Source organism: Bactrocera tryoni, chromosome 4 (genome assembly GCF_016617805.1).
Source record: "Bactrocera tryoni isolate S06 chromosome 4, CSIRO_BtryS06_freeze2, whole genome shotgun sequence".
Lineage (NCBI taxonomy): Eukaryota > Metazoa > Arthropoda > Insecta > Diptera > Tephritidae > Bactrocera > Bactrocera tryoni.
In genome coordinates this window covers 28,036,797-28,063,796 of record NC_052502.1, presented here as the reverse complement: position 1 = coordinate 28,063,796, position 27,000 = coordinate 28,036,797, and the positions used below count along the sequence as shown (strand labels likewise).

The 27,000-nt window shown below is 34.5% G+C and overlaps 1 protein-coding gene across 6 annotated transcripts in view; it reads left to right on the top strand.

Annotated features, from left to right (window-relative positions):
* The window catches only part of LOC120774072 (uncharacterized protein DDB_G0284459), a 147,609-nt gene that overhangs the window by 89,584 nt on the left and 31,025 nt on the right, over positions 1 to 27,000 (top strand). For 4 of the 6 annotated variants that reach the window (XM_040103389.1, XM_040103387.1, XM_040103385.1 and 1 more), the window contains one exon: positions 8,570 to 8,615. The exons of 1 other annotated variant lie outside the window; for it this stretch is intronic. The gene's annotated coding sequence lies outside the window, so the exon portion shown is untranslated. Of the gene's footprint in view, positions 1 to 5,185; positions 5,483 to 8,569; positions 8,616 to 27,000 lie in introns of those variants that run through there. One more of the 6 variants, XM_040103388.1, reaches the window with a different exon arrangement.

Sequence of the window (27,000 nt, the reverse complement as noted above, 5' to 3'; positions counted from 1 at the left end):
GAATATTTTGATTATATTATTCGTCATATTTATTTATTACTTTTGAACATCTTAAAACAATGTCCAAATGTTCTTGGTTGATTCTAATCTTTGCAGAGAAATTTCGTTTAGCCAAATATTGTAGAACGATATCTCAATCACATTTCTTTGATAGATCTTAAGTTTCCGGTATAGCGATGAATTGCATTTTACGGTCCTTCAAAATTATTTTGTGGATTTTGACAATTCCGGGTCTATTTTGGAGGATTGCTGTTTCCATCGTTTTCAGATAACAAAGGATTTCAACTTTACTTTCTGCCTGGTAGCTTATTTAATATAATGAATATCGGAACATATATATTGATAAATTCTTTAATAAAATGTTTATTAATAAATTTGCTAAAAAAGCTGTAATACAACTGTTTTAAGGGGTTTTATCCACTTATGATTTTTAAAAATCGATTATCTCTTTCGCATAAATATGAAATGTACATATATTTGAGAACATTCTACGAAAATTTGAAGCTGATAGGGCAAATAATTTTGGAGATATCTGTGTATTAGTAACAGTTTTATAACTTGGAGTAATCGTCTCCCAGAAACTTTAAACGCATTTTTCTCGAAACGCTGTTTTTAGAGCCGGTGAGGAGAATTTCTCCGAAACAATTGGACCGATCAATCTACAATTTTTTCACAAACTTCTTTAATGTACATATGTATTTGTCAAGGTATGATAAATGATCGGGTGTATACGAATTTTGATAATCATTTCGATTTTTTAAGCTATTTTGAAGCGTAAATTTGTTCATAAAATACGAGTAATATGGTATCTTCCCTAACCGTGTTGTCAAAAATAATAATTTTGATATAAAATAATTTTGATCTATGCTCGATTATTCAGTTTATTAATGACCGTAAAGATATTGGTGTAAATAGTTTCGCTACAAATCTATAACAAAATCTTCGTTCACTCGATTTGAATACATACAGTGTGCGACAAAACTAAAGCACGGAATCTACCTTGTCGGTATTTAGCTGGATAAAATCATAAATTAGGCATTACGTGATGTTTTATTGATTTGTATTATTAGTTCATGTATTCTTCTTTTAAAATTAGTAAAAATTAAACAAATTAACTTATTAAAAAAATATATAAAATACCATATATGAAAAACTCCAAAAATTTGGTGCGACAAAACAAAAGCACGAAATGGTTTTATGATTGAAAAATTTATGTCTTTCAATATTTTGTTGCGTATCCCTTATTTTTCATTACAGTTGCACATCGGCTAGCCATGGACTCAATTAATTTATTTGATGTGTCCCAGGAAATGCTTTTCCATGCTACCTTCACTTGAATGTATAAAACGGTCTTATTTTTACAATTCTCAAGTCTGATTTTTCGATCTACAATTTACCATTGGTTCTCTATGGGATTGAGATCAGGTGATTGTGCGAGTCGCTTCAAAACCTCATTCCTGTTATCAACAAACCACTTTTTTACACAAATAGCAGTGTGTTTCTGGTCGTATTCATGTTGATAACTCCATTTTAAAGCCATTTCTTCTGCAACATGTGGCAGCATTAATATTCTGAGAAATATTTTTATGCTTATATTTGTCCATTATACTGTTTATATGATGAATTTATCCTATTGCATTCCCTGGAAAACAACCCCACACTAGTACATTGTTTCCACCATGTTTCACCGCGCTTGTTTTACAACGTTGATTTAGGCGTTGTCCCTTCGGTCTGCCTACCAGCTTCAGCCCATCTCAATCTTTGATATTAAACTTCGATTCGCCAGAAAAAAGCACAATTTATGTGCATCCTCACAAATTCCAATCACGCCAGTCTGTTCTTTAAATAAATAATACGGCTTTTTTGCAATAACTTGCTACAGGTAGCATGAAAATTCCTCATGGACAGCTCGACGTTGTGTGGATCTCTGTAATATATTTAACCGTAATTGTCTTACAATAGATATTGCCGATATAAAAGGGTAATTTTTTATTGCCCGAATGACTCTCTTATCCTCTCGTTCGGTTGCTATCCACGGCCGTCTACCTCTATGCGCTGTAACCAAAGAGCTTGATTTGCCAAATTAGCTAAATGTTCGGGAAACATTAGGATGATTTATTTCAAACTTTTTTGCAATAGTCATAACCGATTCTCTTTTCTTAAAATCCTTAACAAATTTTTTTCTAAAATGAACAGAATACTTATTTCGAGCCATTGAAATATCTTTCTCTTTAACATACAACCAACCGTACTGAATGACGAACTGCAACTGAATATGCATTAATATTTTTTTAATTAGGTAATAACTACACATATCCAACATTTTTGATCATTAAAAACCGTTTGACAAACAATTAATGTGCAATTAATGTAAATTCTTAGTTATGTGCTTTGTTTTGTCGCACCAGATTTTTGGAGTTCTTCATATATTTAATTTTATATAATATTTTAGTAAGTTAATTTGTTTAATTTTTACTAATTTTAAAAGAAGAATACATGAACTAATAATACAAATCAATAAAACATCACGTAATGCCTACTTTATGATTTTATTCGGTTAAATACCGACAAGGCAGATTCCGTGCTTTAGTTTTGTCGCACACTGTATATCTCTAATCAACTATTTACTTAATTTTTCCCTTTTCTAACCCACTTTTTTCATTTAACCGCGGACCGTAAATGTCAATAATTGTATAGAACTACTGACACAGTCTCAATGGCTAGCCACATTACCGCTGTGTGACTAAAAACCTATAGCCTGATAGCCGCACACTCAATCGCCGCGACAAAAGTGGAATATGCAAAAGCAGAAAAACAAAAAACTAAAGCCTGAAAAAAATAATGCAAAATTATTTAGCTCGTAGGGAAAGAAAACTAAGCCACCAGCGCGCCACATACCTATAAACCTACCTACATACATATTTGTTGTATTTGTACAAGTATGAGCAGTTTTGCAACGAAAAGAAGCAACCACGTCACGACTCAATGGCAACGGAGACATGCAAATTGCTCCAATTATCTAGGTTGATCGGTGTATATGTATGTAGGCTTGTACGTGTGTGTGCACAAAATTGCTGCTGTTTCCCTTAATGTATATACATATTTTTTAAATCACAAAGACCGCAATGGCCAATGGCAAATAACATACACACACTAACACCAACTGCTCATTAGTTAGTTGCGCTAGTATTAGTAGGTGAACGCACACACACACGCATGCTTGTTGACATTGTTGTGCATCCCACTTAAGTCACTCAATTTGGCGACAAGACGCAAATCTTTGCCCGTTTGATGTTGTCGCATGCGCTGTCCATTGTTGCAGCGTTGCCCTACAAGGCAGTACTAGACAGCCAGACTGCCAGACAGCCGTACTATAGACAGACTGGCAGCCAGCAGTGTTCTCTATTATTCAAGCCCTGCTCTCGTGCTGTTGTTAATTGCTGCTTGCCACCGAGTGCACCGATGATCAAGTAGGCTGGCATGGAGGTGTGACACCTTGTGATCGCCCCTGTAATTTACATTGCATTAGGCCGTACGGCAGAATTGTTGTAAATGATGTGAACATTTTCATACTTGAGTCGGTATTTGAATACAACCTACATATACCTATTTACCGTTAAAGTGTTTGTGTGTTAAATATACATATGTATATGCTCTTTGGAGTGCACTTGAGTGTTGTTGCTTGACATCAAAATGCTTTACAAAAAGCTTTTGCCATCTAAATTAGGGGCATAAAACTTGATTAGCTGCTGTCGCAATTTTGCTGCGAATTCTCTGTACAATGTGTGCATTAAGTTCAGTTTTGATGTCGTGGTACCCTAGAATGACCTAGAAAAGGGCGTAGAGTCGTTATTTATGCGTGAAAGCTGGAGAAAATTATCTTAAAAGTTTGCAATGGATAAAATTGAACAAAACTATTTAAAAATATCGACTTATATTCGTATATACATATGTAAACAAATTTCAGAGTTCGAAATGTTAATAGAGGCTAGTAGTGATTGTAAATCTCAAGGTCATGTGTACGATTTTTATTTTGAGAATCTAAGTTATTCCGAAATAAATTCTCGATTGGTATTTTCTTTGAAAATGTTCTCGGACTACAACGACGCCTACTTCCCATATAACACAATTTTATATTCCATTTGATTCTTTCACTTTCCAATACACAAATCAAGAAGTAATTAATATAACGGAATAAAATTTTGCAGTAATAACTCCTTTTAAGAATGCCACCTCCTGACCAAAAATTTTCTAAATCCTAACAAAACTGTTCAAGACCCTAGATACCGAATATGTGCAACCCAGTATCCATAGTTGACTTTTGACCGAAAATGTTATTCATTGTGAGTTTCCTAACAATAGTAATTCTGTGTATCAAAAATTGGTTGGAGCCTCCATATATGTATCTAATATAAAGATTTTTGAAGTCCCAGATGACTTTATGCTGGATATATCGGCCAATTATTTATATTTCTCTGGCTTTGTTTCTTGCATGTTGCAAAACTATAAAATGTTCGGTTGCACCCGAACTTAGCTCTTCCTTACTTGTTTAGATATACATTTTCCTATTTCTAAGCACTGTTTATGACATTTCAGGATAATTTTTAACACATACATATTTACAAATATTAACTATAAACGCTTTTCACACATCACATCACATCATAAAATACATACATACATACATACTTACGGAGTTCGCAAACAAAGTCATCTCTTAAATATTACGTAAAACGAATAAACAACATAGTAATTAAATATGTTTGATTGCTCTTTAAGCAAATATTCTCTTTGTCAAGTAAATTTATATACCAGCACTTTCCTTTGGCACAAGCAAGAAAAAAAACAAAACACAAAAGTTACAACTGTTTAAAATCAAATACATGAGAGCAAGCGAATGATACTCAGCGCAACCGTAGGCACTGCATGCAAATGCACAAGCATGCAAAAAAAAAACAAAATTTACAACTGTTCAAAATCAAATGCAATAAAGTAAATGAGAGCGGGAGAATGATTCTCAGCGCAATCGTAGGCAATGCATGCAAATCCACTGAGTGTGTGCCGTTACTTGTGCAGTGCCGGCAAAAACACGTTTCATTAAGTGAAAATTGCGTGTCAGAGTTGGACAAAATTTGTACATTCATTAATAAATTAAAGAAATAACCAAATTAATCGATTAAAAAGTGAAAATTTGTGCAAGTAATTGGTGTGAATGAATGGAAATATTTGTATACTCGATGTGGAATAAATTTAAACTGAAACAGAGGTTTGTTAAAATGTGAAAAGCAACCTGTTTTAAATCTCGTATAAAATAGTGAAAATAAAGTTTAAAGAGTGCAAAAGTGCTTGGAAAAGTATTAAATTGTGGTGTGCGTGTTAAGAAATGTGTGGTGTTGTAAAAATAATAATACTCCAATGATTTCATGCCAGAAAGAATTACCAGGGAAAATTCTGTTGTCTATAAGGAACAACAAATTTAGAGGTGAGCCATTTACAAGTCTAGTTCTTACTAAACCTTCGTAAATTATAAATTCAACGGAATCCAGGAACATTGAACAGTCAAAGCAGCAGAAAATAATAACCTTGCAATAAATATATGTATGTACATATGTATGTACATATGTTTGGTTTTGGTCTCTGTAGTGCAAAAATGGCACAACGAACACAATACAGTGCACTCGCGAAAACTCGGACTAATGAAAACCAAGCGTGTTCGAGTTAACGAATTGTTTGAGTCTTCGAATGTTATGTATTTTGATTTATTTATTCGTTTATCAGTTTTTATACTTACAACAATTATATTTTCCTTGCATTGTTGAAAATATTAGAATTCTATGGCTTACTGTTTAATGATTCATGGCTAGTTTAATAAAACATTTTTATTTTCATAATTAATACAAGGAACATATGTGTGTAAGAAGTTGGTTGTTTTTAATTGTTAGGAAAAAAACAGTGATTTTTGTTTGACGTTTCTTGTTTTCGACCGAATACAAAACGGGCTTTTCGCGCATTGATTGAAGCACATTAAATTTTGCTAAAAATTTATACTGCTTCGGATGAACTAATGCTTTCGATAATATAACTTTGTTATTCTTATTACGTTTTGATCCATTGATTGAAGCAAAGGAGTGTCATTCGGGGGCAAAAACATCGCTGCAATTGAACCATCTTTACACTTTATTTCATATTCGTTTGGATGAGAAGGTGCTTTGTCAAGAAGAAATAAAGCCTTTTGAAGCAATCCGATCTCTTTCAAAAAATTCCCTTAAAATTTTAGCCTTTAATTTTAATTTATATTAACATAAAGAATAGGACCAAGGCATGTAAAAATTTTCCATAGAAAATACACAACAATCGTGATTTTTTATCTTTAAATTCCTACAGATCAGATATTAAGGGCTAAAATTTTCAGGGAATTTTTTTTAGGGTATTTCCAAGGTGTGCATAACGGGATTGAAAAATATTAATAGTTCAAAAAAAACCCTAATGTACATGCTTATAAATGATCAGGATGACGAGAAATAAAATCCGGGTTACAGTATGTCTGAGTAAAAATTGAAAAACTGAGTGTACGGGCTTCTGAGTATAACAAAAGTTACGAGTTCATAGATGGGCGTAATCAAACCACTGCCACGCCCACTTATCGCCATTAACCGAAATCCTATAAAATTTCATAACTAAGCACTAAATTTAGATATAAAACTGTAATTTGGTACAGGGGATCGCAGTTGCCAGGGGCACTTGTGGGCAAAATTATTTGAAAAAGTGGTGTGACCCCGCCCTCTAATAAGTTTAATGTGCATTTCTTCTAATCTAAAAAATCTATAACAACCAAATTGGCTCAGCGCATATACCATATTATAAGAATTTCTACCGACAGTGTGAAAATGGATGATATCGGATGATAATCCCAAAGCTACTAAACAAGTCAGTAACTAAATATGCCAGAGGCATTAAAATTTTCCTCTTAGATGGTATGAGTAGACATTATCGGAGCCAGAGTAAAATTTGGACGATAGGCATGGCACCGCCCACATTTTGGTGGAATCAAATATCTCGGGACCCGACTAACCGATTTCTACTAAATTTAGTACGTCACATGCTTAGGCGAAATCGGATGCAACCACGCCTACTTCCTATATAATACAATTTTCAATTCCAAATTGATTCTTTCACTTTCCTGTGTACAAATCAAGAAACAATTAATATAACGGGATAAAATTTGCACATGAACTTAGCCCTTCCTTACTTGTTTATTAATTTAAACTAGTTGTTGGTAGATTTTTAGTGTCCAATATTTTTGGCCAGGTTTTAAAGTTTTTCTTGGCTTATTTTACATGTGTAGGTAATGTAATGTTAGTATGTATAACTATGTAAGTTTTGCATTTTTTCCACTCCTTTTAGTTGCTACAGTAATTGCATATTTGTTGTAACAATGGTGCTTAGTTGCTGTTATTTGTTGGCCACTAATGCATGTGTTGTTTTTGTTGTTGCCTTAGTTTTTACGATTTCCATGACTATTTGCTGGGTAACGTGCATCACGTTCGCCGATGCAATTCCGCAGATAACTGTGCTTGTTTTCCATGTAGTTATTTTTGTTGCTTGCTTGCTGCGCCGTTGCATAATCACAGAGCATTCGGCATGGCAGTAAAAAGTAAAATAACGAAATCAAAATGGCAATAGAAGTTAGAGTACTTGGCAAACAGCACACTAAAAATCGCTTAAGCTTCGGCGCAGCAACATCAAATAGGAAAACCTGCGGGCGGAAGAAGCTGCAATAACCAACAAGACGCTAAGCGGAACGAAAAAACGGAGAAATACAAAAACAGGCAGAAACTAAAAATGGCATTAAGCGAGCTCAGTGTTTTTCGTCAAGACTCGAAATTATTTTGTTGCCAGGTTTTTGCAATTTTTTCCCAGCAACTTTTTGTGCTATTGCTTATTCAGATTTTTTTTGTTGTTTTGCGCTGTTTTTGATTTAATTTTTCAACTTGCTTCAGTTAGGTTTTTCACTGCTTCTGAGGCTATGGCTTTCAAGCCGCAAGTGCATGCCTTGCTTGCTCGCTTTTGCATTACAATCAGCATTTTCTTCAGCTCTGAGAATGTGGGTCAATTGCTTACCCTCCTCATTATCATCATCGTCATGATCGTCAACATCAACTATAACTTGAAATCGCCTGCACACTCCATCAACTGGCTTTTAAGGTAGCTAGCGCCATTATCCACCAACTTCAACAAGAAGTATGTGTGTGTACATCAAAAGCCTTCCGCTACAATTTTTCCATAACCTCCCTCATGTTGGTCGAACCACCAGTGATTTAAGTAATTACATTTTTTTTATTTTTTATTTTTAGCAGCCTAGCTTTCAGCAGCGCAACGCAACTGTTGCACCAAATTATTTAACACGAAACTATATTTTGTTTTTTTTTTTTGTTAAAATGCGCGCAAAAACAGCTTGACAATTTGTCATATTAAAGTATACACGTATAAACTAGCTTAAGTAGTAATTAAAAATAGCATTTAATTAATTTAGTTTACTAATCTGTCTCTGTTTCTATTTCTGTTGCAGTTTTGTCGACACTTTAATGAGCCTCAGCGGTATTGTCACAGTGCAAGTAAGTGTCTTTTAATATTTTGATATTATAATTAGCTACTACATATATTTGAAACTTCAAATAAATGACTGTGATATATAACTAGCACATTCTGCTTAAATAACTGTAAACTGTTACAAAAGACTTAAGCGACGAACTTCTGTTAATTTTGCGTTGAATTTCGTTGTTAAGTGAACAGGAAGCATATTTGACAGAAACTGTTGAAAATATTGGGTAGTCAACTTTTTCGACTTTTTAATCAAATTTTAACTGATTTTTTTCATATTAGGTTGTCAAAAAAGTCTTGCGGTATTTTCGCTAGTTGGCGCTGAAAGCGCGTAGTTCTAGTTTTATTCGTCGCATCGGTTCATGCTATACCTTTTTGGAAAGCTCATTTCACGCGCTAACACGTGTTTGATTGATTGTCGTTTCTTTTAAGTCGTTCGTGAGTTATAGCGTCGCAAACATGGAGCAAAATGAAGAGAAAATACGGCATATTTTACAGTACTACTACGATAAAGGCAAAAATGCATCTCAAGCCGCCAATAAAATTTGTGCAGTTTATGGACCCGATACAGTTTCCATTTCCACCGCATAACGATGGTTTCAACGTTTTCGTTCTGATGTAGAGGTGGTCGCAGATGCGCCACGCTCCGGAAGGCCTGTCATCGAAAATTGCGATAAAATCGTTGAATTGGTCGAAAGAGACCGGCATAGTAGCAGCCGTAGCGTCGGTCAAGAGCTGGGCATGAGTCATCAAAAATTCATTTCATATTCAATAAAAAAAAAAATTCAATAAAAATACCGCAAGACTGTTTTGACTACCCATTATTTACAATAAAAAATAAATAAACAAACATGTACCATTTTGGTCAACCACTTTTTGTCAGTTTTCCGCTAGAGACATTATTCCATCAGTGTAAAACTTTCATCATTCTTGTGCTACACGAACTGATACAGCATCGACTTCGTAAACTTCACAAATTTCATTGGTGACCTGCGTGGCATTCTTTCTTTTTTGTATAAAAATTTCAAAATATAGCGAATTTCTTCATTATTTTCACTCATTTTTGAACAGCTGTAACTTTTTTTCAATTTTCCGGAATTTAATTTTTTTTTTGGTTAAATTAAACTTAACCCTTATGTTAATAGCCGGGTACCTGGGTACCCACCGCGGTGTATTTTGGTGAGTAGCTTAAAAAAAATTCAGTATTTCATTTTAAGCTCTCAAATCGTCGTTTTTTAACTTAAAAGAAAGCTATTTGTGAGTTCATTTAATTGATTGATTTTTTATTTTTTTTTTTAATAAGCTTAAACTTTAGCCATCGCCCTATTAGCAACCGGGTACCGGGGTACCCACAGTAGAAAGCATAGGAAATAAATTGTATATAATTTCTATTAATGCATGCAACTAAATTTAATTAACAAAATAAAGAAATATTACACTGTTTTTTTATAATTAATGACATTGAACACATTGTACACGATTAACTGAGTGCTCGTCACAAACAGGTTGGTGACAATCGGCACAGGCCTTCCGTGTTTTTCGCCGTCTTTTTGTTGGCAAAGCATTGCAGACATGACAAGATCCTGTTGCTTTTTTCCTTCCGGTTTTATCTTTTGGAGTCTCTGGACCAGGATTTATCAGGACTGTTTCTGTCAGTGTATGGCCTAATACACTTTTAACGGCAATATTTGTGGAGAAGTGGCGCATTACTTGTGGATTCGCCCTGCGATGTTCAATCATCGGCAATGCTAGTTCTTCACTTAGTTTACGTATAAATTGACGACGTTCTGTCGTTTTTTGACAATCATTTTATTATTTTCATAATAAATTATATATGCCGCAAGTGAAGAAATATCTAGCATGTTGAAGAACATTGCCATTGGCCATCTCGAAGATCGTCGTTGACTGGTGTATCTCCGCACCATTTGGTCCATTGTGTCAACTCCAGCTTTATATTTATTATAAAAATTTATTATTTCTGGTTTTTGTTTAGCGTCATCACCAACTGATATATCTGAATGCATTGTCGATATCAGAATAACAGCTTTATGTTTTTTAGGAACGTAGGAACACATGGTAACCTTTTCGTGAAATCCAAAAACTGTCGAATACTGCTCCCGTGTCTTATTCGCTCCCATAACACTAGGGATGTAAGGTTTATTCCTTTTTAGCGTGTCAACAATGGTAATATTCCACAACAACAAATGTTTAGCAACTGGTACAGTAGTGAAGAAGTTATCCATGCAGATACCTCGGTACGGAGCCGCCAATTCTTTCACTACTCTTTCACCCTGATTTTTTTCTCGAGTATTATCTGTTTTACTAGTGTACATGATCCGTTGCAAAGGATATGCATTTTCTACATCACAAATCTACCAGAACTTTATACCATACTTAGCTGGTTTCGATGGATTATAATATACTGAGTAAATCCAGTACGACCACGGTGTGGATAAAGCTGTTCATCAATCGTTTAGTTAGCTGTTGGTTTGTACATCTGAGCTAAATTTGAATTTAACATTGTCCACATATACGAATTGGAGCTGCTTAGTGTGCGATAGAAAACAAAGAAATAACCTTGAGTTTTTCTTTCTCTCTCGAACGGCACCGACCGACTACCTGGGGTGTCCCAAATAGGTTTCAGATGTCACTCACGATTCTACGTTGTTATTATTTTTTTTCCTTTAAATTGTCACCAACTATTAATATTTGAAAAAAATTTGTTAATAAAACAAACAAAATTTTTAATACTCATATCGTGGGTACCCCGGTTGCTAAAAGACGTCGGTAAAGTTGATTACTAACATAAGGGTTAAAATCTCACCTTTCCAACACTATATGGTATGACCCAATGTCATTGGTAGCACTGGAGATATACGAAAAGACTTTTTCGACTACCCAATATATTGTACAGCTTATATTTTTCTCTTCAACGACTTCTAGATCAGTGAAAGCGTACTTGATAATGAAAAAATAGAAAATATTGATCCGAACTATTTTTTTATCAATTCAAGCAATTATTTCATAATGAATGAAAATTTTTACGATAAATTCCATTATTTTTTTCTTTTATGGTAGAAACTATTTGAGAGGTGTGTAATGCATTTTTATCAAATATAATTCCAAAATGTTAAAATTTAAAAAAAATAAAAACAATTTCTCAATAGTCAATTAGTCACACCAGTTATCTCAATTAGTTTTAAGGCAGATTTTGATAATTTTAGGGCACAAATAATGATTTTTTGAAACTAAGTGCATTATCAAAAGCTTTTTCTAACTACCAGCACACTAATGACTATATCATACGATATACATACATACTTACATATTCTGCACAGAAATAGTTACAAAATGTCTTGCCAAAAGTAATTTGCAACAATTCCGTAAACACTTGCTCGATTTGTAGAAACAATCAAATAAAAATCAAAGCAACCGAACCAAAAGAAGGTGCAGCCGAACACCGCATTCCTGCACAAAATTATAGAACCGAGACCAAAACGAAACCCGCATTCGCCACATCGTCAAAATGTCAAAATATTCATACAAAAAACGCCATCAAACCGCAACACGTAACGCAAATAAGCACACACACATGACTTATATGGCATATGCTGAACGTCCTTCACAGCGTAAAAGACCTACCTTTAAATCATAAAAAATTGCAATAAAAAATATAAAAAAGAAAGAAATCTCAAATTGAAAAAAATATATATTGCTCATAAAGGAAAACCTGTAGCCGAAAATTTAGGCAAGCACAGAGTTGACTTGAAAGAAGCACACCAAGCAAGGCGCCCAAAAAGGTGCGGTAAAGCATATTGAGTTTGTCTTGTTGTGTATATGTGAGTTTATATGTATACATATATCATATGCGTATTACGGCTTGGTTTATTGACAGAAACAGGCTTAAAACGCACAACCAAAAACTAGAGGCAAGTACTACGGGACATAGAAAAAAGCTTGTAATTTTTTTATTTAGTTCTGTAATAATTGTCATAATCACTATTTCATGAAAGGAAAATGAGGTTCAAAACTTTTCTTATAAATTCAAAAAAAATATTTATTTTTTGTTTTTGGATATGTTGTAAGCATTTGATGGATTCTTCAAGCCGGGTATTAGGTGCGCAATTAAGTAAGTTCTTGCTGTTTATTTTAAGTAAAATGGAGATCTATCGTAAGGAAATGGTGTCAAAAAAATTATTCGTAGAATTGCCCATCGCTAGTTATAACTTTTTCCAATCTTTCTGTCGTCTTGTGATTTAGGACGGAATCTTGTGAGTGAAACTGTTTCTGTGTTTGACCATGTGCCACCGAACGGAACAAATGATAATCGAACTGTGCAATATATGGTAGATGGTGTAAGATTTCCCATTGAAACGTTATCAGTTAGGTTTTAAAAAGGCGAGGCTCAACTTCCTTGGTTTCAAATCATAATGAACCCAAGTTCCTTGTTTCTGAATCATTCCCAGCGGATGTAATTTTTTTAAAATGGCTTGGCGAGTTACTTCCAAGCCTCAAATAAGCGCATTTTACACGGACCCTCATCGAGCAACGTCTCCAAATCACCGCCTTCGACAGTTTTTGGCCTTCCTTAACGCGGATGGTCGTTAATATCGAAATCACCGTCATTAGATCGTACTACTATAGCATATAGTTGGTCAGGTTACCGATCAAAATTAAGATAAAACTCTTTGTATACCTTTATGGTATAAGAAAATGTGTCTCTACATAACCGGAACACACCTCAAAAATATATCCTCAGCTTTTTCCAATATGAGGCATCCTCCTACGTTACAGTGTATTGTTTTATGATGCTATGTCCAAAATACCCAAATAATTTATTAATATTATTTACATATTCAAGGAGCATGACGCTTAAAAATTCCAATACAGTTAAACTTTCCTCTATATGTTTTTATTTTCATTACTTTTATTGGATTTCTTCATTTTAATATCTTATATTTTTTTGCATGCTTAACTTTTACTAAAAACCAACAACAAACAACTCATTGTTCGAATGTGCTCATACCAACAGCTGTGCGGGTGAATTTTGCATGCTCTTCATCCCCTCTTCAGCAGCAACGTAACATTACTGCATCGTAATCACCTGACTTGCATTGTTTGCAGTGGAGCTGGCGGTACGTGGCACCATGTGCACCTTCCCCATTCCGCCGTTGTGCCATTATGTGCACTCCACTTGCAAAATTATGTGTGGTATGAATACAGACACACATACACATATATATGCACATGCGCAACTACACCATTGAGCGTTATAGTTGTTGATGCGATTCTTTGGACTTTCACGTCGATGCCAATCGGGATTTGTTGCATGATCCAGCTTGCTTGTATGCTTTGCTTCAAGCACAACGTCGCCACTTAGCGGAGCCAGCGCTCTATGTAGTGAAATTCTTTATATAACGGCACACTTTGATGCAAACGCCCGCTTGTGAAATGTGGCAACTCCATGTGCGGCTTTTCGCTGCACCTGCTGCATTGTTTCGACCAATTGCAAGCAGTTGTTGTTACTATTGCTGTTGTTGAGGTTGCTTGTTTTGCTGTTGCATTTCTCTTTTCTCTTTATTTCGCTTGTGCAACTTTCAATCTTTGCTGCACATTGTGCGTGTGCACCAACAACCATTGTACGTGCGTGGCACCAAAGTGTTGCGCTTTGAAAAGCAAAATTAAAATAAACCAGAAAAAACGTTAACTTCGGCTGCACCGAAGCTAATATACCCTTCACAGGTGCATTTCTTTTAGTAACTATGTGATCTGGACCATTTTTTTCGGAGATTACATTGTTGCCTTAGAAAATAATCTATACCAAATTTGCTGAAGATACAAGAACTTGATTTCGATCGTTCAGTTTGTATGGTAGCTATATGCTATAGTTAACAGATCTGATCAATTTTTTCGGAGATTACATTGTTGCCTTAGAAAATAATCTATACCAAATTTGGTCAAATCAATTGTCAAATGTGAAAGTTTTCCATACAAGAACTTGATTCCGATCGTTCAGTTTATGTAGCAGCTATATGTTTATTGGTCCGATATCGGCCGTTCCGACAAATGAGCAGCTTCTTGAAGAAAAAATGACGTTTACAAAATTTCAAAAGGATATCTCAAAAACTGAGGGACTAGTTCGTATACATATATACAGACGGACGGACGGACGGACATGGTTAAATCGACTCAGCTCGACATACTGATCATTTATATATATATACTTTATAGGGTCTCCGACGCTTCTTTCTGGTGTTACAAACATCGTGACAAACTTAATATACCCTGTTCAGGGTATAAAAATAATTGAAGTCGTAATTTTTGCGAAAACGCACGCCTGCTCCTTGCGGCAGTGTTGAATCAGTGCGCATTTTCGCACACATTTGGCGAGCGGTCAGCGCAATCGCATTGTAATTAAACGTCTGCAGTCGCTTACAAAACCAAGTGTGTGAAAATTTGGATTTCCTGTATTTCCTTGTTTACGCATTCGTGTATTTTTTGCAGAGTTTTGCAAAAATTGTAAAGTTTCGTTAAATGCAAACATTTGTCTAACGCTTGTTTTGCAAGCTGATTTAGACAAACAATTATGCAATTATTTTCTTTGGATGTTGAAAACAAGGGAATTGCATGCTGTTCAAATAGTTTAAGGGGTTTGGTTACTAAGTATGTACTTAGTGACAATGTTGTTGTCAATTTTTTCCGGGTTGATTGAAACATTAGTTAAGAAAAATAGTTTTCCATCAGCTGATTAGGATTAGTGCTTCATCATAACATCATGAATAACATTTCCCACATAAGATCGACCTAAATCTCTTCGATATGTATATTAAGAATATTATTTTTCCGAAAAAATGTGTTGCTATGTAGAGCACACTTCATCATCTAGTATTCTTACCACCAGTAGCGGGGTCACCAGCACTTTGGATCTACATAGATGATCATGTTTTAGACCAAAACTTTTTCGGAGATGGCTTCATTTGTTCAGATCTGTAACAATAAAAGCCTTCGATTCGCTAACATTTGGTGAGAAGCGTCCCGGTATGGTAACATTATATACATATAATATAACATCTAGTAAAAAACAACTATTATTTTTCTAAATCTTCATATATACATATATATTATCGATTTGGTTACGCTAAATAGGATTTCGTACGGAATAATTTTAGGTTATATTAGACTAATCTAGTAGGCTTGCGAACCACGCATTGATCTTTAGCGATGTCCGATGGGCTACCTTACGTAGTTCAAGAGAAGTAGTCATTCTTCACCATACTTGCGCTTGACATGAATTTCACTGTATTCTATGCCTCACTATCAAATCCTCTTGCAGTGTTTAATACTGTCAGGCCCCCAAGGATTTGAAACGTTGTCCTGCAAGTGTGAGTGAAGTGCACGAAAGATGCTCCATTGTTTCTCCTGGTGCCTTAGTCTTGATTCAGCTCGATCTGCCACCCGCATTCTGCGTGTCACCACCGGATTGTGACCATTGAGTATTCCAATCATGTTAATACAGTCTCTTCTTTCAAGAGTGAGCAGAAACTTTTTTGTATTTTTGACCTATAAATAGTAGTGCAGCACATAGATGATAGATGAATCCATCGAATTTTAACCTTTCGTGCTCAGATCGTCGTAAAGACAATGCCTGGGTTTACCAACCGTTATCGGATGACAGCCTTACACCACTCTTGGTCATCGATGGCTATGAGGTCGCTTGTTTCTGGCAACACTCTCCACTACGGCCCTACTTTTCAAGCAATTCTGACGTTACCAGATTACTGCCTTGATTACTGCTTAGCTGTCTACGTAGATGTTGACTCTGTAGTTGCCTGTTAATGCATTACAGGTTAGCTCTCAGCTTTTCCAACAGCAAAACCCTCTGCTTAAAATATACTGTAGTGATCCGGCAACTTAAAAGGCTGCCTTACAAAATAAATTCGCAGACGGCATTGTTACTGGTCATAAAAAGTGACTTGGAACTGACGATCAGGAAGGTTTTGCTATGTGATTGGTGAAATGATCTGCTGGGAACTTCTCCCCTATGGTCAAACTCTCAATTTGGCTTTGTGAACAATTGGGTCGTCTAAAAAGGCTAGCTAGCTTTGGTCAATAGTCAAGAGATTTAAATACATCTCGACAAAGACAGGCCACATATACTGATAGTGACTTAACACTAGCACCGAGAGCTTTGTCGGTGTGTTTTATGCATCTATTTTATAGTTTGGACCTGGCATCAAATGATTACTTTATTTTGATATATTTTTACTAGATCTTACATTATATTTTTATTATTGTCTCCATGTATTAAAAGTTTATCGTCGCTTTCTGATGTGATTTTTTTTTTAGAAGAAAGCGCCACAAATATCTCACCAACTTGTGAATCTAACATTAGAAAGTGCGTGTGAGTACATACAAGTACATATGTATAGCTATGTATACTTTCTCACAAAATTATCAAATATTTACATTCTCAAGCCTTGCGCATTTCGCCAATTCTCCAAGTTGATAAATTGAAATTCATTTATCGCAATTTCGCATTTCAAACAAACAAATCACCTTTCCTTCCGACACAAGAAAGTGAAAACAAAAAAACCAAAAAAAAAAACACGTCGAATTCGGCGCATGAGACGCAGGTGGCACTTGCGTACCCAAATCAAGTGATCACTTCACTAAGCAAACAAATGAGTGAAGTGAGTGAGTGAATGCTGCTGATAATATGTGGCTTTCCTGTGTGTGTGTGAATTGCGGTTTGTTGGTGACGCACCAGCAACAACGCGGCAGCAATATGTCAATACAAACCAAATACAAATACATATGAGTAGGGAGAGATGCCAGCGAAATAAGTCAAAGTCAACGCCGAAAAGCACTTTCACCTTCATGTCAAGCGCAAATCAAGTCAATCAGGCTTATTTATATTACATGAGACGTACTTGTGTTTTTCTGCAGCAACAATTTGCCGTCCACTTAAGTACATGTGTGTATGAGTATGCGCTGCCACCAACAAGTGATTGTGCCCGGCACACAAGTACGCGGTGAATTTATTAATGTTGCGATCTTAAGATCACTAAAAATTCATTTGTGTGTGTGCATATGTGTGTTTCCACAAAAACTTGCACTTTTTATGCGGTATTTTTTTATTTTTGGTATTTTTTCTGAAATTGAAGTAAACAGACAATGTGACTGTTTGTTGAAAGACTAGTTAGTTGGTAATAATAAATACAATATTTATGTAGCTTGTGGCAAGTTTGAGTAAAAAATCATGTCGACTCCCTCATATACTCGAGGGCACCAGTATAACTGCAGGCCCCGTAGGAAAATTATTGTTTTAAATTAATAAATTAAAAAGAGATCATTTAGCCACGGATGAGAGTCAATCTGTATGTCTGTATATACGCGAACTAATCCCTCGCATCATTCGAAAACCACCGATATCGGATCATTATAAGCTATTTCCGCCTTCCAAGCTCACCAATCAAAATTAAGCCCTTGTATGGAAAACTTTTGTATTTGACGAGAGATCTTCACGAAATTTGGCGCAGATTATTTTTCAAGATTATATTATAATCTGCGAACAAATAATTCAGATCGGATCACTATAGCATATAGCTGCAACACAAACTGACCGATCAATCTCAAGTCCTTGTATGGGTAACTTTTTCATTTGACAAGTTATCTTCACAAAATTTGGCATGAATTATTTCTCAAGACAATACTATAATTTACGAACAAATCGTTCAGATCGGATTACTATAGCATGTAGCTGTCATACAAATCTACCGATCAAATCTAATTCCTTGTATGAAAAACTTTTTTATTTGATAAATTATGTTCGTGCAATTTGTCAAATTTATTGTCCAAACACACTATTCGGATCGGATTACTATTCATAAAATTTTTCTTGCATGGTACTAGAGCTTACATGCTCCCGTTCATTCACATACAAATAATAACTGAAATGCCGCGCCGCATAATCGTTACCTTTTCATTATTTGTCTATTTTTAGTGCATACAATTTAAGCGCCTAATGAGCGCATACGCGTTTCCACACATACACACATGTACAATATATACCTTACATACATACAAATGTAGGAAAATGTGTAGCCGCTTTTTACAATGAAATGTCGAGCAGCATTGCAAGATAAAAACTAAAAAAATGCGAACATAAAAAAACGCAATAAACACACAGCTAGAAATGAAATTTGTAGGAAAAACTTTTATTTGCAGCAATGACACTTTAATTAAGCCCAACTTAAGCCAACAATGGGCAGCTACTTAACAGTCTGTGTTATTGCTTCTGCGCTGAGACAATTGTGGGAGTTTTTTCTGGTAGCTGGTGATTAAATAACGCATTTTTTCTACGCAACTGCAGTCAGCAGTTGTACTTTTTTCATACTTATCACATTATATAAATGTATTTGCTTTTGTCCCAAGAGAACTACAAGCTAGTAATTTGTAAATGCAATTGTAGCGAATAATCATAGCGGAAAATTGCATTGTCAGCGATAAAAAGTGCGGCAACGGTTCATTAAAAAAAAAAAGAAAATAAAAACCAGCGATTTTCCTGAAGCTCTAGATTTGTTTATTACTTCAAGTCATTCACATTTTTTGTACTTGTTGAAGTCATATCCATAATTTTTCGCAATTTATATTTCATACTGTCGACTATAAAACATAACATTTCGAGCAAAAGTAGCTGATTTGTATGGGATTAGAATTGAACGCATCTCTGAAACTCATTAGTCAATCATAAATGTGTGTTCATCTCATCAAATTTGACCCGGATTGACCAAAAAAACAAAATTTTCTCATATATTAATAGAAATATTTTTTCTCCTAAATATGTTATAAGTCTCGGCTGGTATGGCATGCAGTACCTTTAGCGATCCTTCTGTTTTTCGGTTTCAGCCAATTTTTGGCGCGCTGTTTGCTAGATTATTGGACAGTTTCGACGTCATATACATACATTACATCTCTTCACCACGGTGCGTTTTTTTTTCAAAATATTCTGTATATTCGTACGAGACCATATACACGCTTCATACCAAAAACATTTACCAAAATGTGTTGAGTTTATCCAAAAGAGATGTTGAAATCCTTTGATATCTCTTTGATGCTATCATGATGATTTTCAAGCACTGTGTCTTTAACGTTTTCGATGTTACTGTTATTAACAGAGGTGAATAGACGACTCGCATGAGGCAAGCTTTCGATGAAGTTGACGATGAACTTGCTTTGTGCCACTCTAATTCTTGTTTTCGTGATAAATTAAAGTCTCCAAAACTTTTCTGCAACACTGAGTTTATTGGAGGAATGTATTGTATACACAAAATTTCAAGCATACTCATTGTTAATTTTTTTATGTTCAAATTCAACAGACAAACTTTCCGAATCGTAATCAAACGCCTGCCAAATACATACTAATTGACAAACGAAGATTAAACTTCACACGAACATAAAAAAGGTATAGCAATCGAAAAAAGATTATCTTTTGTGATTATTTGCAGATTGTCTCTAAAATGAGTTTTATTTTTGACACTAGGTCTGAGATATTTTGAAAGCTTTGGCCGGATGTGAACACAGATTCAAAAGCTCTCTTATGTTTTAGTTTTTTCAGCAGTATGGTATTTAATTTCACGTTCATTGGTGTTCTACCTCTATAGTAAACGATTTCTATAATAGTTGTTTGAACACTTTTCCTCTTAATCAGCCATTTATTGTTTATTTGATCTGTAGAAACTATTTTCTTTTTTGTTTGTTTGCCAATTGAATTAGCTCTCAGCCTTTTTCTGAATTTTTATTTATAAGCGCATAATATCATTATTCTAGCTACAGGAGACCCCATATATTGTTTTCGGTTTTCATTTCATTATTCAGTCTTCATATACATACCTAAGTAAGTCTAAATTATTCTGCACACGTATTTTACTCTTTTTCTCTCTAAGGCTCTACACTTTTGTTGGAATCGCCGATATCAGTCCAATAGAAAAAAGCTGATGTACATAGGAATCGATCAAACTGAAGACCTTATATGGAAAACTGTTTTATTTAACATGATATACTTACAAATACCTTGGTTATTGTCTAAGGCAATAATGCAGTCTACGAAGAAGTTTTTCAGATCGGATCAATATAGCATATAGCTGCCCAAGAATGCTATAAAAATGGTCCTGTGAAGGGTTTCATAACTTTAGCAGCCAAGTTAATGGTTTTCCTTGTTTTATACAAGATATTAAGTTTTTTTTTTTTTTGTATCAGTCTTTTGTTTTTTATAACCTTCGGATTCTTTGCTTTGCATTAACTACTGCAAGTTTCTATGCATTTTTAGATTATCTATAAATAACTTGAACATCAATATTTTGAAACGAAATAAAATAAAACAATCTGAAAGGAAAGTTTTCTTAAATAATTTTCTTAATATTGAAAAATATATTATTAAATGCACAGCACTTTAGAAATATCAGCGTCCTCTAACCAAAATCAATCAGCAGATACTTTTCTAATAATTAAAAAAATTGTCTAACACAAGGTTAAAATCAAATATTTTTAAAATTCATCTTGGAAAAAACTGTTTTTGTTATTTCATAGTAATTGAATTGCATCCAAGCTCTACATATATGCGGCCCTTGAGACATTAATTTAATTTGATATAATGAGAGTATACACAACAGGGCTAAAATACACAAATAAACATGCGATCATTTGAAGGTTAAGCAGCAAGTGTTAGTAGAGGAAATATGTAAAAAAAAAAATAATTTGTAATTCAAGCAAAAGCACAAATAAAGTATAATAAGCTGCAAATTGTAAGCGATGTCACGAACATTTTATGAGTTTTAAAGAGAGCATTTTGAAATATCAAAAGCAACTTGAAAGTGACAGGTTTGCGATTTTTATCACTGACTTGTTTTTTTTTTAAGTCCAGTAGTTTTTTTGTGTCAAAAATTAAAATTGATTAGCACTTAATGCGTAGAAATTAAAAAAAAAAGTTCTGTGATACGAAAGTATTTTTTATATGAACTCTAAACAAAATCAAGCAAACTGAAAATTTAATATAAAAATGTCAAATATTCGCTATAATAATTATTCACAACATTTACCGTTACTAACCGTACAGATGCTCCTTTTCAAACATTACCGCCTGTTACCTTTTTTGTTTATTTCAATTAAACTTTTTTTTTTTCAACACTTTGGTCAACATTGGCCTTGATATGCTTTCAAACAATTCAACCCGACAGCCGTTTACTGCCGCTGGCAAATTGCAATTTCCGTGAGTTTGTTGAATTTTAATTGCGCATTCACTCACTCTCTGGCTCGCTCGCTCCAATCAAGCACTCAATCAATTTGTTATAGGAATTGTAAATTCAACAAAACATTTCGAAAGGCGCGTGCTTTGGTTAAATTGAAAACATGCCAAGAAATTAGAAAATTCATTTGGCATAGCGTTTGGCCTTGTCTTCCTACGATACGTATGGCACAAAAACAAAAATAATAATAATGCACAACATAGGAGTGAAGACACGTACGTGTTTCTTCATAATTTTTCCATTACCTGTGCAGTCTTTGTTGCTAATACTATAATATGCTTATGGGAGTTTCTAAATTGCACACCAAATTATTTGCGTTTTCGTAATTTCTTCTTTTTTGACTTACTCATGTGTAATTATAAATTATAAACGCATTCGATTTCGATTGGCAAAAGATGCACACACATTTGTAAATGAGCTGAATTTATTATGGCATTTATTTGTTGTTGTTTTTTTGCAATTTTGCGGTGAGCAGTGAATGACAATAGGATTATTTTTTGCAATGTTTCTGAAAAAACGCCTAATAATGTATATACTTGTATATAAATGAGCAGCGTGACAAGCTGAGTCGCTTCAGTCATGTCTGTCCTTCAGTATATACGCGAACTAGGCTCTCTATGTCCCAAAGCACCATGCTCATTGATCAAAATCAACTGTTTGTATGAAAAGCTTTTTTATTTGACAATTTGTCTTTAAGAAATTTGGCATAGTTTACGGTCCAAAACAACGCTGAAATCACCAAAGATATTGTTCAGATTGGAAATCTATTGCACATAGCTGTCATATAAACTGGCCGAAAATATCTTTACGAAGTTTTACTTAGATTATTATTTAAGGCAATAATGCAATCTCGGAAGATTAAGAGGGTTAAAAAAAGAATGGTAAGAGAAATTCTCCATTTATTTCAATTCCTGTCACCATCAATTCTTACGCCAACTAAACTTGCATCTAATTAATCTGCACCAGCACCAAAAAAAAACATTGTAAGGCGCAGTTCGCATGCTAACGCTCCATTACATCACTGTAATCAGTGTTCATCGGTCTTAGCGTGCGGGAATACGCGATGAAAACCATACCAGGAATGAGCCAGCGTTTTTCTACAAATCTTTCGAACATTAGAATGCCGCTCACATGAGTGAAATACATTCTAAAAGCGAATGCAGTTAACGGTGCGCTGCTGATGGCTGCTTCGTGTCACGAGCGACTAGCTAACGAGGCAACTGAGCGGCCCGCTAACCATTTCCATTTGTTCGGTATTTACATATTACTTCTGCTACATAAGTGTGTATGTGTGGTAGTGCATGTTTAGAACAAAATGACTGAACTGCTCAGGCGCAAGTGCCTCTAATTGTTAGCAAACACGGCAGTTGCAGATCAACGGCACTTTTTATGCACTTAGTGACTGCTCATCGCATTTACTGTACCGTTTATTTTCACACTCCTACATACATATGTACGTATATAATAGATATTATTTTTCTTATTGTACATGCCAATCAGACACTCGCTGAGCAAGATTTATTAGGTTATCAAATCCATCTTTAATTGTTGGCATTTAATTTGCAAATAAAAATAATAATAGCCAACTATAGATAGTACATACCTTATGCTTTTGTCATAATTTCACATATTTTTCATTTGCTAATTTTCCGCAATATTTTCATCAGCGCTTAGTTTTCATCATGCAATCATTCATTCATGTTGCAAATGCATCTAATATTTTAAATCGCCATTGTGTTGTTGCTTCCTGCATAAAATATTTATTTGTGTGCCTTCATACATCATATGGACATAAATATGCATATGTATGTACATATATATTTTTTATATGTGTGCAGTTTCCAATTGCCACAGCCTTACTGTTGCATATATCTTGTCGTGCAACATCAAAGCTTACGGTGTTAGCTACAACTTCACGCTTCGCAGCGGCAATTTGTTGTTTGATGGAGTGTTATAACGTTGGTAATATTAATACAACAACAAAAAATATTTCATGAAATACATTTTTCTTTGTTAACATACACATGTGCAGACAAGCATACATATACTTGTATACATACATATGTATACATATATATATAAATATATATTATATATATATGTATATATTTTCGCATATTTTTTGAAATATGATAAAACTAATGCAGTGATTATTAAGCCAAAATTATGCACAAACTATTTCATAGCAATGAAACTATTTTACACTCATCAAGACACTTGCTTAGTTGAAACAGACAGCGTTCTTCGAAATGGAAAAGGCTCGAAGCTGTTCGCATAATCGCATATAAAGAGGAGTCGAAATTCTCTGTTTCAGACTTTATTAAACATGTATTTGAGGGTATTAAAATTTTTTATATTAACATTTTGATATAAAATGGTCTTTTTATCCCTGCGAAGCTGCTCATTTGTAGAAACCGTCATTATCGAACCACCTTAGCACATACATAGATGCCATACAAACTGCTCAACCTAATCAAATCCTTACATGGGAAACTTTTTTGATTTGGCTTAGAGTATTGTCCAAAGCAGTGTTACAATCTCCGAACAAATTATTCAGACCAGACTACCATAGCATATAGCTGTCATACAAAGTGGTCGTTCCAAATCGAATTTTGAATGGAAAACTTTGTTATTTGACGAGATATCATCTTGAAATTTAACATACATTGCTGCCTAAAGCAACGCAACAATATCAGACCAAATCATTTAGATCAAACCGCTATAGCATACAGTTATCATACAAACTGACCTGTCAAAATCAAGTTCTTATATAGAAAACTTTTTTATATGACAAGTTGTTTTCTCGCCATTTTGCTTGGATTATTGTCCAAGGCAACGGTATAATCTCCGAACAAATGTTTTAGATCGGACCATATAGCATATAACTAAAATCAATATCCAGTTCTTCTATGGAAAACTTCATTATTTTTATAATTTTTTTTCGACGGAAAATCGCTGAGAAAACTAAATAAATATAACCTTCTTGACTTTCAAATTACAAAACAAAAATATTTGTTTCTATAACATTGAACATTTGCTGTAAACATGTCATGCTAACAAAAGACTTGAGACACATACTCACAAGCGCAGTTACCAACCGATTAATTTCAGCGCGCTAACAATATAACTAGCGACGCAAGCTGATTGAACAATTTTCAACCTTAAGCTAAAATATTAAATTTAAAGATGAGAAACTAAAAACTCCAACACAATAAACCAAATTAGCTTAACAAAAAACGGCGCATCCAATCAAGTTCAATGACACAGCAAAACCAGAGACCATGGCGAACGGCTGTCAAGTGGCCGAAAATGCGTTGAAAACTGAAAACACACATATACACACACATACATATGTACCAAAAGAGTAATTAATACAAAATGGGCGTTGCTTGTAAACAGCGTATTTTAACAAATCTCCGACTTTGTTGATTGCAAATGGATGGCCAGATCAAACAGCGAAAATTATTTATCGCTCGCGGCCAACATTTATTGCTTTGTTATTTATTTTTCACACATGAAGTTTCACCGTTACTTAAAAAACATGTATGTGTACATATATAAGCTCATCGCTATCATAAATTAAATTATGAAATAACCAAATTTTTGCTGCGAAATTTGAAAATGTTCGCCCTTCGTCGCTTGCCTACCGTTTACTGCTTATTGGTAGCTGCGTTTGTCTGCTGAAGTTGTTGTTTTTATGTTATTGTTGTTGTGCTTGGGCAGAGTCAATGGCCGCAACAACGGTTAGGTAACACACTTTACTTCATTTCCCGCCTCTGCCGCTGTCCCTTGCAGCTTTGCTCATCCCTCTATCACACGTTTCTGTTGAATGTCGTTTTGGGGCTTTGCGCTACTGGCAAATTCTGTGCTTGATGTGCCATTTAAGTGAGAATTGAGGTGTCATCAGTGGTAATCAGGTATGTGTTGTTAATAAAATGTAAATGCCACTAAGAATGGCGCTAGAAATACGAAAAGACTTTTTCGACTACCCAATATTATGAGCAAAGTCAAGAGTATATGATGATAGCCGCTGATTTTGGTGAGAAAATTGAGTATACAGCTTTTATAACCCTTCTTAAAATCATGAATCTGAATTATTTGTGATTTCAAAAATTTATTTGCAAGATGTTAGCTATATTTTGACATTGATTGGGTCCCTAAAAGTACAGAAATTCTTTTCCTGACCGAAAAATCTACGATAAAAATACATCATCCCGATATGGGACTCAGAAGTCTTAACTATATCAAATGCATGAGATAAAACTTATATTCGAAACTATATTAGCTTGAGCTTATGAAGAAGACATGTTATATCCATACTTATAAGTATTTTACCTCAAACTTTGCTCCAAAAATAAAAATTGGGCTTGGTAGAAACTATATGGAGTCAGTTCCGAAACTCCCTTTAACCTTACACAGTGTTCTCTCCTTCAGTAGTATTTTTCCTACAGGCCACTTGACGCCCACACGTTGGTTACTTAATGAAATCTTTACACTTGTAACCTAAATATATGTATGTATGTGTGATAGTTACAACAACAAATTAAGACCATTAATTTTTTCCTTTTAGTAAAAATATTTTGTCGCGCTCTTAATATTATCGCACTATTTACTTTGTTATTTTACATGATTTTCTTTGTTTTGTGCCGATTGCTCGCGCCCCTTGTAATCACCTGTGCAGGTTGACTGCACAATTGAAACCACAAATGACAACAATAACAATATAATAGCTTTTAGCAACTAAAGTGTTGCTTGCAAGCAACATTAAGACAACAATCATTGAACAAAGAATAAGAACACACACTTCAGGGCAGAGAACTAATGAATTTGAGTCACATAACACACGCCGTGCAAACAGTGTAATTTAGGTCACACGCCAAGCAAAGCAGTTAGGCGTTCAACCAAAACAAACGACAAAACATTAACGAATCTTAAAAACTTTAAAAGGAAGGGATATATATGTTTGTTTATATAATAATGTGTATATATATAAAAAAAATATATATATAAATATTGTTTTTGCACGAAGAGAGATAAGCATTGTGCTCAAAATGCCATGAATAGACCGCAAGCAGGTTGATAATATTATTGCCAA